We start from the raw sequence: 19,645 nt of genomic DNA, 5'->3' as shown, positions 1-19,645 counted from the left end.
CACTGAGATTTTTATGGTTGTTGGTTACATAGCACTATCATAACAATATTTGACTAATACACTTAGCTACCAGACACATTTTAAGACAACCATAACTGTATAGCACTTTCCCAAAAGAAAACATGCTTTACGGTCTCAGAGTACTAACAAAATGGGAAAACATTTTTTCTTAAGTAGCTACTAGGAAGAAGGAGTAGGACCAAATGGCACTGTGAGAGTGTATTACTGTAACAAAGCCCTTTTCAGTATTATTATTACATCTATTTTGGAGATCCTAAAACAGAGAGCTCAATAATTTATCAGAAAATGGTAAAAATATGATTTCTGCTTAGGTTTTCTGATTATCTAAATCCTGTGCACTTCCAATAAGCAAGACTCTTCTCAAATCGGCTAATAAATAGAAAGTATACAAAGTAGTTTCTACAGCTTTGAAAACTCTATTCATCACTCAGAAATTAAATAAGGATATGTTCTAAAGCAAGAGCCTTCAGATTCATTTTATTTCAAGTCGCTAAGCCATTGATGAGCTTCTTTCCTCAACTAGAACATCTAAAAGTGGAGTGAAATACATTTATACAGTACTTTCTAAGAAAAACTTTAGAGACTAGATGAAACAGAGAGAAGTGAAATCTCCATGTCAAAATACCCACCTTTAAGAAATGAAATTATTCTCTTTCCAAAATAGAAATGAGAGTTCTCCCATGGACACTTGTTTATGAAAACTCTTTTTCTAAAACATATGCTCTGCAGGTGGTTCAGAAATGGGTATCTATCCTGCCATTGGATGTATATCATTACATAAAACCCGTGCTCCCCATATCCCTAGAGTCATATGTCATTTTCTCTTTTATTCTTGTTTCTCAAGAAGAGAATACAGGGAGATTACATGAGTCATTTTTCCTCCAGCATGAAAATTTGGCAGGGATGATATCATTTCCAGATGCTTTCTTATTTTTCATTTGTTTAAAGACTTTATTCATCAGAGAGTTGGAGACTTTCTAAAGTTTGGCTACATCAGTGTATCATGGGGAAGAATGTCGAAAGCATTGTCACCAGCAGCATCTCCATTATGGCCGTCGAATGAAGCTTCTAATACGTACAAGAGCTCCCCTCTTTCCATCCTGTTCAGTTATGCAATAATCTATACGTAAAGTAAAAAAGTGATTAACGTCTATGCAGACCAATAAGAGGGGGTTTAATCTAAGAACTACATCATAATTCTATTGTACAGGTAGCGGTGGATTATTGTGTGAACATCAGCAGCTGTTTTAGGGGCAGGATGACTGCAGGTTTTAGATTTACAAATTTTTTTTTAGACTTAAAAATTTTTGAAAATACTGAAAATGTTGGACATAGGCTACTCCAGAAAACACGTGCTTGAAGTATCTTTTAGCATGACTGATTTCTCCAAGTGATTATAATCTCAATTCAGTTCAGAATTCTGCCAATACCACTTAGGTATCTTGTGACATAAAGGGTCAAAATTTATTTCCAATAAAGTGATAGGAAAGTATATACACTAATATAATTAACCTGAAGTGGTATAGAAACAATTTACCTTTACAGAATTCAGATATTCCATAGTTGCACTGAGCCAGAATATCTAACAAAACTTGAAATGAGCAAACAAGTCCTAATTTCAGGGAAACTGAACTAGGTGTGACAAAACCAATCCTCCTCTCAGAGACCACTTACTCATATTTTCAAACATGTGCAATAAGTCCAATTTTTCCATTCTCTGTAGCCAGCGTTGGCCACTTGAAATGATTTAGAACCCAACTTGGAATGTCTTATCTCTTTTAAAAACAGAACTTTTAAAATTTGGTGTTACGTTTTCTTGGAACTTGTAAGATTGCATAATGAGAGATTATGTTCTCTTATTCAGAAGACCTTGGAGACTTTCATTCCAAAAGCAACATACCAACCAACTGACTAATTTTAGAAGACTAAAACACGCCATTATGCTTTCCTTCAGCTAGAAGAGAGGGGACTCTGACTCTCTCATCTCTATATAGTGCTATGAAAGCAAGGGCTGTGCACTTCGTTTGGTGCACACCTAGCACAACATTGAGCTAGTTAGGCAGAAATATTTTTTATTGCAGCACTAATGACTTTGAAGATGTCCAGGGTGAACATTTTAGCCTATCTACAAATCTTGACAATTTTCCTATTACTTTCCATGGAACTTCTACGATTTGGAGAAAATCACATCAAATAATCATTTCTTCATACCTTCATTTGAAATGTAATCGTATCCTGTTTCTGTCAAAGCCTTTGTCTCTTAGGTTTTTGTGAAATGCACATAACTTTAGTATCACATGATACCCATGTCTTTACTAGGAACCCACAGACAGGATAATTACTAATACAACATATGTAATGTCTTTGATGTAGGCTGCTGCATGTATGGCTCAGGACATCTGGAGGGTCAGCTGGAAGTCTCTTTCCCTTGGCTCCCTTGCCCCCCTCTCTTTCCCTCCTCCAGGGTCCTGGCCTTATCCTGCAGCTAGCCCTTTGATCTCTTCCTAGTTCCAGCCAGAAGAGTACAGTGACTCTTTCTTCTTCAGAGCCTAACACTTATGAAAAATAAGAACACGGTCATTTCCTGTTAATGCTGACCACATTTGTGCACTAAAACAGCCCCCCTCACCAAGAGTGAAGTTGAAAGAATTAAGGAAAGGAAAGCCAGAGATAACACATCCTGTTAATGTGTATTTTCACCAAAAATCACAAGGTATGAAAATGACAGGGATCCTACCAGAGTCAAGCCTTTTTTGCATTCTATAAGGTGAAGCATGAATCCAGTGGAACTTTTCTCAACAGCATCTTTGGTTATTTGCCCTTAAAGACGGCAAAGCCTTGGCCTCCAGACGGTAGCATCAAATGGCGGTGGAGGTGATAAGCCTTCTCTGTGTGATGTGATGTATTTCCAAATGGAGAGATTTCCTCTATATTTGCAGATTGATATACACAATTATCTCCTGAGATAGACGATCAAGCAATGTTTAAAATTTGTTGCTGTTTAGGAGAGCTAATTTCTTTTCTTAAAAAACATACATAAAATCGTGTTTTTTTTTTAAGCTTTGCTTTCTCAATGAAAAGCCCTAACCTAACAAAAGTTAACAGTGGAAGTTGACTTCTAACTAGGTGCCTATTTTAAGTGTTCATTCTGATCAAAAATATCAAATTTGGGCAGCCAGGTGGCTCAGCGGTTTAGCACCGCCTTCAGCCCATGGCCTGGTCCTGGAGACATGGGATCAAGTCCCACATCGGGCTCCCTGCATGGAGCGTGCTTTTCCCTCTGCCTGTCTCTCTCTCTCTCTCTCTCTCTCTCTCTCTCTCTCTGTGTGTCTCTAATGAATAAATAAATAAAATCTTTAAAAAAATCAAACTTAAAAATTTATAATTACTATATAAAGCTGATATTTAATGTGATTTCTAACTAGGTGCCCATTTTAAGTGTTTATTCTGATCAAAAATATCAAACTTAAAAATTTATAATTACTATATAAAGCTGAAATTTAATAGCCAACATAACCTTTTCAAAAGGAATTCCTAGTGTGACCCACTTAGCAGACTTTGTTTTCACATCATCCTATTCATATAAGAAGCTAAGGGATTTTTTCTTTATTTAGAACAAGTGAGATGAAATAGTTGTTATTCTTATTTTGATGTTCTTGAAGGGCAGATCAAATGAAGCTTATCTGCAATAATAATGATTGATGAGCTTCATCTAATGTTAATCCTCAATACCTCTGAGAACAATCCCAATAGATGCAAACAGCAACGAAATTCCTGCTCAATGAAGGGCATTATAAGTACACACAAGCATGTGCAATTAGCAATTTATTTTTTAAAAAGAGAGAAAAAAAGGTATTTATGTCAACCCTAGCACAGCATAAAGGAAAAAGACCTGACATTGTGATTTTTAATTCCTGGGAATATATCCCAGCTGTGGCACTTAAGGAGAGTGGACATTGGAGACTATCACAAATCTCTGTGAAACTTAGAGTCCACATGTATAAAATGAGCACTTGTTAATTGTTTCTTTCTTTTCTCTCTTGATTTTAAATTCTATAAGGTTAGAAACTTTTGTCCTTCTGGTTCATTTTTGCTTTACAAGTGTCCAGCATAATGCCTGGGTTTTAGTAAATGCAGAATAAATATTTGATGACTGAAAGAATGAAATCATTCAGCTTTCAATAAATATTTATTGTGTATCTCATGTGGCCCAGGTGCTGTTCTAGTTGCTAGGTATAGGGTAGTGGGAGTGGTTAGAAAATAGAGAAAAATCCTTACCTTTGTGGGGCTTACATTCTAACGAGGAAGACAACTAGCAGAACAAGTAGGTAAATGTGATGCCAAAAAATATTTAAAAGTTAAAGTTGGAAGGAAAGATAGGAAATGTTGGCTGATAGAAAGGTTTCATGAGATTTCAGTCAGGATTACTAGCAAAGTCCTTGGTAAGAAGGTGACTTTCAAGCAAAAGCTTGACAGTGACAATTTCAAGCAGAATGAACAAAAAGTATGAAAACTCTGAGGTAGGATTTCCAAGAAAAAAAAAAATGCACAGGTGCCAGTGTAGCTTATGGAGCAATGTGCATAGAGGGAGAGAGGATGGAGTCAGAGAGGTAGAGGGGAAGCAACAAATCATAGGGCTTGTAAGTTATATCAAGGGCTTTGGCTTTTATTGTGAGAGACAGGAAGCTGCTGGAAGGGTCTGAGCAGAGGAGTGACATGATCTGACTTATATTTGAATAGGATCACTCTGGCTGTGGTGTTAGTAATAGATTATAGGAGACAAGTGTAGAAATAAACACCTACCTCATAGCATTTTGGTAAGGACTACTCAGAAATACATGTGGAGAGCCTAGTGCAGACCGAGCACTAATTATCCTTCCTCACTACAGAGAAGCTATTAGCATTCTCACAGGTAAGAGTTGTGCTCTTCCTGTAGGATATATACTAAGGTTCTGCGTAGGCCCTGTTAACAATCCCAAGAGATCATGCCTCCAATATGGCTGCCTGGAAGTTAAGATATTGAATGAATATGAGCAACAATAATCAATGGATTACCAAGAGAAATGACCTAATAAAATTACTTAGGCAAAGTGAAGTAGTCACCCTATTTACCATCCATGCCCTGCACCAAAGGATCTCATTCATTTCATGGTGAGGCATCAAAGGGTTGTGTGGACACTGGGAATTTAGCTTTTATCGAATGTTTGTATCTAAAGTCCATAGTACCAACGTCAAAGAGCAGCCATTCACATCAACATCTACAAACAAACAGAGAGGTGCTTCATACCCCGTGTCTGGCATGTTTTCCTCAGGAGAAGCTAAAACTTCACACATGACAAAATCCAGGAATCTCAATTACATTTCTCCTTAAAATCTCATCATTAGACTTTAAGGACATTTTATTCTTTGAAGAAATATCTGCTTAGTTTTATTTCTGTTTAATTAAAAAGAACCCAGCAACCTGAAGGGAGCCATTCAAGCAGCCCTGACCTTGCAAACAACCAACTGAGCAGGTGGTGTTTCCTTTCCCAGTTTCCTATAACTGTTCTCATTTCAGTGCTACTCCTGGGAGAGTTTGTAGCAATTAATTCAACATCAGTTTACTGAGTATCTGTTTTGTATCGGGTGCTGTTCTAGGTGCTAATGACATAGCAGTGAACCAAATAAGACATTGCTCTCTGGGAGTTCACCTTCAAGTGCCAACTGGAGATTAAAGAAGAGGAGAGAGATGAGCATAAGAAAGAATAACTGACATCCAGTTCTTCCCTTTTGCTGCACCTCTCCATCTCCAACCACTCTCATCTGGTGGCCTTTGGTAGATGCCAATAATAGCCTTGTCTGGGAAAGAAAATACATGAGAACAAATCGGGGCTTTCCTCTAAAATGTTGAGGAATTATGTTTTACTTTTAGGGGATCCAAGCACATACCACATCTTGTATGTGCATTTCTGTCTGTATATGTAATACTGAGCAGAAAGGAATGGAGGGGGATGTGTATTTGAACTTTGTTCAAAGCAAATAAGTAAAACTCAGTAATATTAGCTTTTTATTTATTTTTATTTGTTTTTAATTTTATTTATTCATTCATGAAAGACACAAAGAGAGAGAAAGGCAGAGACATAGGCAGAAGGAGAAGCAGGCACAGAGCCCAATGTGGGACTTGATCCTGGGACTCCAGGATCACACCCTGAGCCAAAGGCAGATGCTCAACTGCTGAGCCATCCAGGCATCCCAGCTTTTTATTTTTAAATAAAACTTTTGAAACTTTGTAATTTTAAATAAAATTTTAAAAACGTTGTAATTTTCCCTTTAATTATTAGTTCTATCCATTTTAGTTTTAGTTACTACAGTTAAAACATTTATCCAGAGCTACTGTTTTTTTCAGAATATGTTTACTATGTAAGATTATAAAAGACGTTTTTTGATTGCCTTCTCAGCATCTTTTCCCCATTCTACATTCTTATGAGAACCCAAACTTTATTCAGTGACCCTTTCCCATTTACGATGCCAGACAAAGGTGACATCCCAGAGGTAATTCATGGTCAGCCTCAACCAATCAGGTTGGAGCACTCCAGGGAGGTGTCAATGCTTTAGGAATGGACATGTGACCCAAATTGGTTTAGTCAGACTGAATGGAAGATGTCCATGGTTGGGGGAGAAATTTCCTCTCTCTCTCTCTCTCTCTCTCTCTCTTCCCTGCTAGATAAAAGTAAGAGATTAGCGTTAACTCTGTGAGAGAAAGAACCTGAGGCTACCACTGAGCTCTTAAATGAATCAAACCTGAAGCTATAGAAGATGATTGATTTGTTTACTGTCTAAGCCAATCTGAGTAGGTACTCTGTTACTTGCAGCCCAAAGCATTATATCAGGTACACACTAGAATTGTCACCGCTCTAGGAAAATGCAGGATTTATTTGCGATTCAGATTCCAAGCAGGAAGAGTTTCTTCATACCAGAGTCTTTTTAAACCACCCTTGTTTTTATGACATGAAGGAAGAAAGCTGTGCCAGAGCACAAAAGTCGATTCTGGCAGAGAACACACACACACACACACACACAAACACACACACACACAGAACTTTCATACTAGTTTTAACACTACAGACCCACTGTACTAAGGGCTTACTTTGTATCCCCAAGGATGGGATTTTAAACAAGAGCGTAAGTAAAGATCATATTATAGTAATAGGGTTCTGAAACAGAAGTCCTACAGACTTAACTGTGTAGGACAAGAACAATGTAGGGCATAGAGAGGATCTAGATGGGATTATACTGATTCTGTTCCTTGGTAAAGAGGAATGGGAGACAGATAATAGAAACTACTGTATATCTTATATATTCTATTATACTATAAAATATATCAAGCATTTATGTGTAGTAAATTGTATTGTTTTTCTTGTGACTATTCAGTCATTCTCAGAAGATCCTATTCTTAAATCCACAAATAAGTGCCAAGATTTGCTATCTATAGACATATTGGTAAATTCTTTCTCTAGTAGATTGTTTGCAAATATAGTTTCATCAATTCTTCCCATTTTGGGAAGCACATGTCTTTATAAAGTGATTTCACTGTTCTTCTCAAGGTGGAGATGTTTTTCCTCCCCCTGATGTGGCTGGTCCTATCTTATGACTTGTTAGAGCCAATGGAATGCAATAGAAGTGATGGTGTAGGGCTTCAGAGCCTTAACTTCAAGAATCCTTGCAGCTTCCTCTCTTGCCCTTTTGCTGCTCTGAGACTATTATGTAAGAAAGGCCAGCAAGGTCCTAGGAGTTGGCCCATGAGGGAGAGAGAAGGAGACCTGTGGGAAAAAGCCCGGGCATCTCTTTGGGGGCCCAGGCACATTACTGAGACCAACTGGGACTATCAGTCCCCAGTCAAAACACCAACTGACAGCAGCCTACACTGATGACAGTCATCTGGTAAGACCTGCAGAAGTACCACTCAGCTGAACCCAGCCCATATTTTAGAATTGTGAGCAACTGAATTATTGGTATTTTAAGTTTTGGGGTTGAAACTGATAGAGCCTCCCTGTCTATTGAAGTCAGGATTCTGGTGCAAAATTGAGTCAAGTACACTCCTTGTAGGATTCTATCTTAAGGAAGCTTTCTTTTTCTACTTGGATATGCAATATGTCATGTTATAAATAAATGGCTTAGAAAGTCTGAGAGGTATTTTTTAGGAAGAAGCCATTCTGGAAGGAAAACAACCTCCTCCATGGAAGGCCCAGTTCCCTTCATTCTATACCAATGACACTTTCCCTAGCCCTCATACGTACTCTCCCACCTGCCTGCCATAGATCACATTAAATACAGTCCTGATTGGAGCTAGAATGGTAAAAAAGGCACATTCTCATTTCACGAGACAGTCGTTGTGGGGCAGTGGCTAGTTCAAAAAATAGAACTTATAGCTTCATCAGCCTCCAGGCCAGGGGTCAGACATAGGAGTCCACCACTAAGGGTCCTGGAGCATCCCTCACTCGCCCTATAAGGTAAGCCTCTCTCCCCTCATTGTCATCCACTGTTCTCTGGACTCTAGTGAGAGAGAACATGGGCTGGAGATGAGGAAGCAGGGTTAATAGTTTGGCAGCCTTTTACTAAGTGCTTTAGGGATCTATATAAAACCTCTCTGTATAATATTCTGTCCTCAACTTTGGGACATCATTTAAACATTCGGAGACAACAGGGTAATAGTCATTAAATATCTAGTTATATGATTTATTAGTCTATTGAGACTTTGTGTAAAAAGAAGAACCTAAGCCAATATTTCCCAGTTGGTAGGCTGAAAAATTGGTTATTATTAAGAGTTCCACAAACTGAATCATATTCCCTTTCATTAATTCAGCAAACACTGAAGAGTATTTAGCAGGAAGACCTGTGGCTATTGCAGAAACAAGTCACGCAAGGTCTCTGCTCTTGAGGAGCATAGTCTAGTGAAGGAGTATAGCTAGATATAATGGCATGCCCGCCAATTGCAATAAGTGCTATGGAAAAAACAGGACAAGTAATGTAACAGGGAGTGATTGGGAGGGTGGGGGTAGAAGTCTTGTTCTGGGTTGAGTGGCCATAGAAAGTGTTCTTTGTATAGGAAATATTTGAGCTGAATCTAAAATAATAAGAAAGAGCTAGGCTTATGAAGATTTTGGGGAGAAGAATTCCAAGGAGAGAAAATGCAAGGACCCTGAGCAAGAATGAGCTGAGCATGTTCCAGAGAGAATGCAGCCATGGAGCTGGGTGTGATGATGGTGGGGAAATGCTATTTTACATCACACTGCTTATAGACCAAACCTGTGCCACATATACCTGTGCTGCTAGTAACAGCCTTGTCCAAATGTACACAAATCTTGAAAGTGACATAGACATGTGTTGAATGTGACATAAATGTCTAGCATGTTTCCATTATGAGTACAGGGATAGTGAAATTTACTGATGTTAAAAGTCCTTTTCTTGAAAATAGTAGAAACCACTACCTGCTCTGATTTCCTAATATAAGATTTATCTGTACAAAATTTAGTTTCCATTTTTTCTATTCTAGGGAGAAACAGTACTTTCCAAAGAGGGAAATGTTCAAATTCAACCTATATCTGTCTTTAAATGACTGTAATCTAAAAAATAATAAAAATAAAAATAAATAAAAATAAAAATAAATAAATAAATAAATAAATAAATAAATAATAAATAAATAAATAAATAACCATAATCTATATACAATAGACAGACCCGCGGACAATTGATGGTACAAGCAGAGAGGCCAACTATCATCTTCAGGCAAGTATTTCCACGTTCTTGTTACAAAAATCCCTCCTATATAAACACAGTCTCTGGTATCTCCAGAGATTCTGCATATTTACATGTAAAATTATTCTAAATGGAACAAAAATTGTATACCTTATCACCCCAGTGGGCATAGGTTTTTACTAATAGAGATTATAAATACAGTTATCTGCAATGTAAATTGAAAGCAGACCGTTTTTAATGGCTGATGCCAAAATCATCATGGAACTACCTCTAACTTACTATCAGAGACTTATTTACCATAATTGACTTTCTCGTTGTTTTACCTTGTCTTTGACCCTGTACACCTAGCATGATGCTCCTGAATTTTAAAAGAGAAAATGATTAATGTGGCAAGTGCAGAGACAGCCAAGATCGTGTATGCCAGTGGGGACCTGAGAGAAGCTTAATAAATAATAAACACTGCCACTTCTCACACTCTGACTCTCTCTTTCACTGCATCTTTTAGGCAGCTTTTTAAATGAGAGGTCACTTATTTTAAACCAAGTATACCTCTGTGCTATTCAAAACTTATTTATGCCATGGTCAGGAAAAAAATATTTACATCTAAAAATGCTGAACCATAAAACTCTAGCCATGGGAAAGGTTACCTGTATAAAAAAAAAAAAAAAAAGAAGAAGAAGTTTGTATTACTGTAATTTCCATAATCATTTTCTTTTCTCTCATAAAACTCTCACCTCTGCTTTGTCTTGAGACACTAACTTATGGGTATCTCTTCTGTTCAACTTTCTCTGTGAAACAATTCCCAAATCAAAAACCTTTGAGGCTGAATATAAGAAGCCCTTAACTATGAGGCTAAATAACAAAGTAAATCAATTCTGGGAATATAGATGATAGAAGAACAATGATTTTGTGAAATTAAAGAACATTAATGGATTTCAAATTAATTCTGTGTAAGATGTACAGAATTAGAAATGGAATATCCAGTTTCCAACACTTTGATAATCAGGAGTTAATGAATTCTATAATTCATTTTTGTTTTCAAAGATCAGTTATATCTTCCTCCCACTATTACCTATTATCTTTTTATCCTATTGCTGCTCCTTTAATCTATTCTGATAGCTGTTAGTTAACTAGAAATTGTGCCCTCTCTTTCTCATAAGCAATAGAGTTAGTTAAGGTACAGGGAATAGGTGCTGTGGAAAATTCAGTTAACATATCATTGAGTATATTAACAGAAAAATGTAATAAATGGTAAATGGAAAAAGATGGGAAATAAGGAGGTAAGAGCGCCATTGTAAGGGGCTCATTGGTACATAGATTACTGGGCTAGAGGTAACACTTATGTTTCTGTTAGCTTCCTATTCCATTCAAGTTTATTCCAGTTCAGTGGCGGCTCAGTTGTAATTTGCCTCCTCCCCCATCCTGATGGGAAGTTGCAAATCTAAATCTTTATTAATAGATTTATAGTAACTGTGACAAATGCATTGGGTTTAAATTTTGAATCCACTCTGTAATATCAAGTCATTTTAAACCCACTGAACTTCAATTTCTTTATATTATGAAATCACAGTATAATAAAATAACACAGGTGACAACCCTCATTCTTGAAACAAAGTAAATGCTTCACCAATGCTTGAGGATGATCATAATATTTTTAAGACTCTGTTTGAGGACATTTTTTCAGTTGTTCTTTCTTTTATTCTTCTAGTCATTCAAGTATTTACTGAGCATCAAATATATACCAGAATTTGAACTAGGTGTTAGAGATACATGACATGACGCCAGTCTCTAAATTCAATGAACTCTCAATTAAATATGCTCCCAATAGGTCTTCACAATTTGTTAAGACTTCCTGACTCAGGACGCCTGGGTGGCTCAGCGGTTGGGTATCTGCTTTCTGCTCAGGGCATGATCCCAGAGATCTGGGATCGAGTCCCACATCTGTCTCCCTGCAGAGAGCCTGCTTCTCCCTCTGCCTGTGTCTCTGCCTCTCTCTCTCTCTCTCTCTCTCTCTCTCATGAATAAATAAATAAAATCTTTAAAAAAAGACTTCCTGTCTCATTTGTACCCTTACACTTGAGCCTTGTGGATCACTAAGACAGATTTTATGGCAAAAGTCATTTTCTCAGAATTACTCCAGCCAAAATTTAGTTTTTACTCCAAAGCCACCAATGTAATGAAACACAAAGTAATTTAAGGTTCAAATGTAATAATAGAATATGTGTATTTATACTAACCTTTTGAATATTCAGTTAAAGTAAAAAGGAATCTTACTTTTCACGGTCCTTTCATAAGACAGTACCTAATTCCTTCCAGTTTCCCTATGTCAAAGTCAACATTACTAAGGAGATGCCAATAGAGAGAAACAGAAAAGGAAGAGATAAACATAATATTTTATGGTTTGTGATATTAGAAGATAAATGACCCCGGACAGTCCTTGTAATATCTTTTGGGTGCCTGAGTTTAAGTAGAAAGAATTATTGCATATCTACTTATTTCCTGCTATTCCCCTACAAAATAGATTGGCATATGGTTTCCAGAAGGACATCATGTCTGGTGCAACAATGAATATAAGGAGAAACAAGGAATCTGAAAAGAACATAAACAATAATTGGTCTTTGACAATGAAGTAAATGTAATAAAATGAAGCCGAGATTGTCTCTTCAATAAAAGATGCTGGAACAACTGGCCATCACATGTAAATGAATAAGTCTAGACACAGACACTACACATCTAATTCAGAATGGGCGATAGAACTAAATGTAAAATACAAAACTATAAAACCCTTAGATTTCATAGGAGAAAATATAGATGATCCTTTTTAGATATAACACCAAAAACATAATCCATAAAGAAAGATTGATAAGCTAGACTTCATTAAAATAAAAAAAATCTACTCTGTAAAAGACAATGTCAAGAGACTTAGAAGACAAACTACAGACTAAGAAAAAATATTTACAAAACACATATGTGATAAAGGACTTACCTAAAACATACAAAGCTCTCTTAAAACTCAACCATTAGAAGGTGAATAACCTCTTCAAAAATGGGCCCAAGACCTTTACAGATACTTCACCAAAGATGATATGCAGATGGCAAATAAGCATATGAAAAGATGTTCCACATCATCCGTCATCAAGAAAATGCAAATTAAAATGATGAATTACCACTACATATCTATCTGAATGACCAAAATCCAAAAGACTAGTATGCCAAATGACAAGGTTGTGGAGCAACAGGAACTCTCACACATTGCTGTGGGGAATGCAAAATGATACAACCATTTTAGAAAACACTTTAGCAGTTTCTTACAAAACTATGCAATCCGGCAATTGCCATCCTTGGTATTTACCCAAAGGAGTTGAAAACAAGTTCACACAAAAACCTGACCATGGATGTTTATAGCAGCTTTATTCATAATTGCCCAAACTAGGAACCAATCAAAATGTTCTTCAGTAGGTGAATGGAGAAACTGTGGTACATCCAGACAATGGAATATTATTCAGCATTAAAAAGAAATGAGCTATCAAGCCACAAAAAGACATAGTAGAATCTTAAATGCATACTACTGAGTGAAAGAAGCCTATCTGAAAAGTCTACACACTATATGATTCCAACTATATGACATTCTGGAAAAGACAAAACTGTGGAGACAATAAAAAAGATCAGTGTTGCCAAGATAGGGAAGGGAGATAAGCAGGTAAAATACAAGATTTTTAGGACTGTAAAAAATACTCTATATGATATTATAATGATGTGTAACTATATATTTGTCCAAATCCATAAAATATATACCACCAAGAATGACCCTAAGTAAACTATGGACTTTGGGTGACTATGTGTCAGTGTGGGTTCTTTCTTGTTAAAAATGTACCATTCTGGTGAGTGATGTCAATAATGGTGGAAACTATGCATGTGTAGGGGCAAAGGGTGTATGAGAACTCTCTTTAACATCCTCTTAATATTACTGCTTAAAAAATGAAGTATTTAACAAAAAAAGAACATAAGTAAGACCAATCTATCAGTATGATGTATGGTTAACTAACTCACTATGTATTTTGAACTTTCTTTACTAGACATTAAGTATTGGTATTTACCAAAATATTTAAAAATTAAAATAATTAGTTTTTTAATTTTAAATGAAATTGCTGATAAATCTAAATATGTAATATTAATGAAGCAGACATGCAGAGGAGTGCCTTACTAACCTTATTCTCTTAATTTCTTGTCCTAATTAGAACATCACATCTCAACACTTTTTACCCCAATCACTAATTTTTCAAATGCTATAAAGTAGGTAAGTCTGAATGAACTCAGCACCAGCACACTTTCCAGAAACTAAAATTGACCAGATAATTTTATTTTTTTAAGATTTTATTTATTCATAAGAGACACAGAGAGAGAGGCAGAGACATCGGCAGAGGGAGAAGCAGGGCTCCCTGCAATGGAGCCTGATCAGGACTCCATCCCAGGACTCCGAGATCACTACCTGACCCAAAGGCAGACACTCAGGCATCTCTGACTAGATAATTTTAAATCACTGGGACAGAAACAGGCAGATTGTCCCTAGGCAACAAAATTAGAAAATTCATTGACAGGAAACTCAAGGTTCCTGAACTGAAAGTTCCTGAACTGAAACTTCAACACAGACTAGACTCCAACAGGGAAGATATGGATTAAAGGCATGAGGCTTTCTTTTCGGAACTAAAATTGCCAGTTGATTCAGTCAATGAAGTGATGGAAAAAGCCAATTGTATTGTTTATTGATCTGGAACAGAGTTAAGTCAATCAAAACAATCAATCCTGTTAGTCCACATTAAGTGAGGAGAAGAGCAGAGTTAATTATCAGGGACTCTATAAAAAAAGAAAAAAAACAACTTCTGTTCTATTATGGATATTTGACATGTGCAAGTACTTTTGTCATGATATATTCTAAAGTTGCATTAGTTCACTTAAATTAGAATAAGGAGATGTAATTAAAGCTACCAGTGAACAAATCTTACTCTCATACAGGTTTTAACCCCTCCATTATACGTAAACGTAAATAGTGTTTACATTTTTAAATGTAATGTAATAAATGTTTATAAATGTAAATTGTGTTTATATTTACATATAATAGTCAACTGTGTCCACATATTAGTCACATATTAGTGACTAATTAGTCCACTATTAGTCACATATCAGTCCACTATTATGTCCACATATTAGTCAACTGTGTCCACTGGAGGAAAAATTAATCACTCAAATGGATTTTGCAAATTCTATTCAACAATTTTTTTTTTTGACAGAGAGAGAGAGAGAGAGTACAAGCGGAGGGAGATGGAGAAGCAAACCTCCACTGAGCAGGTAGCCCAATGTGGTGCTTGATCCCAGGACCCTGGGATCATGACCTGAACCCAAGACAGATGCTTAACTGAATGAGCCACCCACATGCCCCAATTCAACAAATTCTTATTTGATATTTCCATCATTAACCCATAACCTCCTTTTAAGACTTATGGTCCACTTTCAGAATCTGATGAAATTTGAGAGATCGAATGACATATACACACATTCTCAAATGTACAAAATATCACATATCGATTTCAGGGACTTCACAGATTCTGATTCATTTACTCTGGGTTAAGAACTGCTGTGTCATGTACCTGAAACTGCACTAGACACTGAAGTCCTGGAGCAAGGCAGACAGGGCCTCATATATGAAGACATAAAACAAAATGGTAGGTGATCAGGGGAAATAATAGCGGGATTACCCTGGAACACAAGACAATGGAAAGTCAGAAGACAAATGGTGGGTAGAAGTCAGGGCACTGATGACCAAATATGTCATATTAGGGAATTTAGGATTCTCTAGCCTAGTGTTTTTTAGTGTGATCCAAGAACATTATACTCTGCCTGAGTGATTTGTCGAATTAAAATCTTTGGTGAGGGGGGCCCAGGAATATGCATTTTGAGGTTGCTATCCAATTTTTGCTGATGCATATTGAATTTTGGAACCATTGCTGTGGGCTAAGGGAGGAGACATGATTGGTGAGGAGAAGGCAACAGGCAGCAGCACCAAAGGTTCTAAGGAGGGTGCTGGAGATGATAATAAGATTTTCATTTTAGATAGAGCACTCTGCAGGCTGCAGAGGATAGGTTTAATGATGCCAGATGAAAGGTTGGAGACTAGTTCAAGGTTACCATTGTAGTAGGCCCAGGGAGAGATGCTGTAACATAAATTAAAGCAGGAGTTGTGAGGAACACAGAGACATAGAAGATTCTCAAGCAGTAAAAATTAACAGGCTGCATCAATGAGAAAGAGAGAGGGAATCAATGAACACTCGTTTTTTGTTTTTTTTTGTTGTTGTTTTTTTTTTTTTTGGCTCAAGGCAACACCTAGATGGCATGATTGCCCTTAGGATAGGAAACCTGTATGAAGAGCAGCCTCAGGAGGGAAAATAGAGCTGAGATTTGGATTTTGAGATGTTTAGGGAAAATCTAGGTGGAGAAATACACAGATCTGGACTTTGGTGGAGGTGTCAGTGTATAACTAACTTCAGATACCTATCTCAATGAGTCTTTTCTCCTGGGATGGTTCCCTCTGAGGTGGACACCTCTTCTCTGGGGAGCAGACTGTAGGCATGCTGGGAACCCAGTGGGGGAAGTGATGGGGATATCATCAGTCACTTAATCCTCTGTGTTCCGTCCAGATCTTACTCCAAGTTCTACTTTGCCTGGGTCCTAAAGTCTGAAGCCACTTTGGCTCAGTTCTCCTGTGGTTATTCCAAGCCTTTCTGGGACTAGCTGTCTTCTTGTCACAATTCTCTGTGCCAGCATCGCCTTCCTCATCTTTGGCAACTCAAAGATGGTTGGTTCAGGTACTGGGCATCTCTTAGTATCATTGAGGAAAGTGTTTGTGGTTTTCTGTTCCCTCCTCTTTGTTATTTGGGAGGTGGTTTCTGGAAGGAAGGGTGGAAAGGGCAAAAAAATATTTGTCATTTTAAATTTAATTAGAATTGTCTTTATAACATAACATGGACATTTATTTCATTAGTATTTCATTAGTAAAATAACTTGGATATTTACTTCATTGACTCATCAATTCCATTTTTCTAGGAATCTATCCCAAAGAAATTCTCATTTTAAGTACATAATAATGTATGTATGCTGATGTTTATTTCATCATTGTTTGGAAAAGAAAAATGAAATAAAAAAAGAAAAAAGAAATAATCATAATCAGCACTAAAAAAGGAGTAGTTAAGCAAATTATGGAATATCCATACCATGCAATACTATGTAGCAGGTAAAAAGAATGAGATGAACCTAAATATTAAAGCTTAGGAAACCATATTTTGTGAAAAACGTTCTTGCCTGCAACCTATCACCTAAAAAATAATTATTAATGTCTCAACTAATAAAAAACTCAGCTAAAGGGAAGGAAGGAGCTACTTATGCCCAGTAGTACCAGCTTAAGAAGTAGAAAAACAAGAAAAAGTATTAGGTATTGGCAAGAGCTGAATGAGACCAGAAAGCTAGAAAGTATGATCATATTGAAAAAAACAACAATACTGCTTGGAGAATTGGACTCTGAAGATAAAATTAAATCATGAGAAAGTATAAATTAATACTAAGCACCTATAGATATTGCCCAATTAGACAGCAAAACATACTAAAATTCTCCGCTAATTAAGACAGTATGGTATAAAGCAGAAACACAAAAACAAGCCAATAGAATAGAATATGGTTTGGAAGCATACTCACATATAATAAGGATTTTAGTAATAAAATTTATAATACAGTTGATATCGCAAATTAGTGAGGAACATGGACTATTCAATAATTGCATAGGGGACAATCAGCTATTTGTAAGGAAAAAATAAGTTCAGATCCCAGTTCCACAACTAGGGCTACAACACAGCTTTTAGATATTGCAGATGGATTAAAGAATTAAATCTGTATGTAAAATCAGAGGAAAATACAGGGGAATATTTCATAATCTTAGAATGTAAAAGGCCTCACTAAGCAAGTCATAAAACAACAGAAAAAGAAAAAACACTTTTCCTATGGGGAAAACCAACAATTTTGAGCTCATGAAATTTAAATTGTTTTTCATTTTGTTGATTGTTTCCTTTGCTATACAAAAACTTTTTAGTTTGATGTAGTTCCACTTGTCTATTTTTGCTTTTGCTGCCTGTGCTTTTGGTGTCATGTCTAAGAAATCAGTGCCAAGAAAATGTTAAGAAACTTTTCTCTGATCTTTTCCTTTAAGAGTTTTACATTTTCAGGTCTTAGGTCTAAGTCTTTAATTCTTTTTGAGTTAATTTTTGTGGTTGGTGTCAGGTAACGGTCCGATTTCATTCTTTTTGTGTGTGAATATCGTTTTCTCAGCACCGTTTATTGAAGAGACTATCAATAGTATCATTTCCTCATTGTATAGTCTTAGTATCTTGGTCGAATATCAAACAGAATGTGTGGGTTGGGGGGGTCTCTATTCTGTTCCAATAGTCAATATGTCTTTTTCGGCCAGTATGATATTGTTTTGATTACTTTATTTTTATAATATATCTTGAAATCAGAAAGTATGATGCCTTGAGCTATGCTCTTCTTCAATAGCTTTGGCTATTTAGAATTTTTTGTGGTTCCATATGAATTCTTTCTATTTTTTCTATTTCTGTAAAAAATGTCATTGAGATTTGGATAGAGATTACATGAATATGCAGATTCCTTTGGGTAGTATGTAGTATTTGGGTAGTATTACATTTTAGTAATATTAATTCTTCCAATCCATGAACATGGAATATTTGCCCATTTATTTGTCTGCTTTAACTTCTTTTGTCAGTGTTTTATAGTCTTTAATATACAAGACTTTTACCTCCTTGGTTAAGTTTATTTCAAAATAATTTAATTTTTTTATCCCATTATAAATGGAATTATTTTCTTAATTTCTTTTTTGGATAGTTCATTGTAGGTGTATTGAAATGCAACTGAGAAGCTTCTGCACAATGAAGGAAGCAATCAACAAAATGAAAAGGCAACCTACCTATGGAATGCAAAAAATATCTGCAGGCCATATATCTAGTAAAGGGTTTATATCCAAAATATATAGGGAACTCTTAAAACTCAATAGTAAAAAAAAAAATTAAATGATCCAATTTAAAAATGGGCAAATGACCTGAATAGACACTTTTCCAAAGAAGACCTACAAATGGATAACAGGTACATGAAAACACTAAAACATCACTAATCATCAGGGAAATGCAAACAAAACCACAATGAGATATGACCTCGCACTTGTTAGAATGGATGTTATGTTCACAAAATTTGTAGAAAAGGAAACCCTAGGACACTCTTGATGGGAATGTAAATTTGTTCAGACACTATGGAAACCAGTATGAAAGTTCCTCAAAAAATTAAAAATAGAATTATCATATGACCTAGCAATCCCACTTCCGGTTATATATAGATACACATCCAAAGGAATTGAAATCAAGATCTTGAAGAGATATCTGCTTCCATGTTCACTGCAGCACAATTCACAATAGCCAGGGGCTGAGAGCAGAGGGAAACAGGAAGGTATTAATCAAAGGGTACAAAATTTCAATTATGCAAGATGAATAAGTCCTAGAGATCAACTGTATAGCATAGTGCCTCTAGTTAACACCCCCATATTATATACTTAAAAAATTTGCCAAGAGGATAACTCTTATAGTCTGTGCTTATCACTAATAATAGTAACAATAAAGAAGGCAGGCAAAAAACTTCTGGAGGTGATGGGTATGTTTATGTCGTGGATTATGGCAATGGTTTCACAGGTGTATAGCTTATCTCCAAACTCTCTTCACTGAGCACTGGGCCCAGCCCAGAACCCTGAGATCATGATCCTTAACTGACTGAGTCACCCAGGTGT

General features: G+C 36.3%; 1 long non-coding RNA gene across 5 annotated transcripts in view; it reads right to left on the bottom strand.

Annotated features, from left to right (window-relative positions):
* Positions 1-493: 493 nt before the first annotated feature.
* LOC112669285 (uncharacterized) overlaps positions 494-19,645 on the bottom strand; it is a 151,192-nt gene continuing 132,040 nt past the window's right edge. For all 5 annotated transcript variants that reach the window (XR_007403919.1, XR_007403920.1, XR_004807056.2 and 2 more), the window contains 3 exons: positions 16,303-16,697; positions 2,759-2,981; positions 494-1,141 (listed from right to left, as the gene is read on the bottom strand). This is a non-coding gene — a long non-coding RNA (uncharacterized LOC112669285). The remainder of the gene's footprint in view (positions 1,142-2,758; positions 2,982-16,302; positions 16,698-19,645) is intronic.

The sequence above is a fragment of the Canis lupus genome, chromosome 19 (genome assembly GCF_003254725.2).
Source record: "Canis lupus dingo isolate Sandy chromosome 19, ASM325472v2, whole genome shotgun sequence".
NCBI lineage: Eukaryota > Metazoa > Chordata > Mammalia > Carnivora > Canidae > Canis > Canis lupus.
Note: the sequence above shows the minus strand (reverse complement) of the source record. Positions and strands in the feature narration are given on the sequence as shown.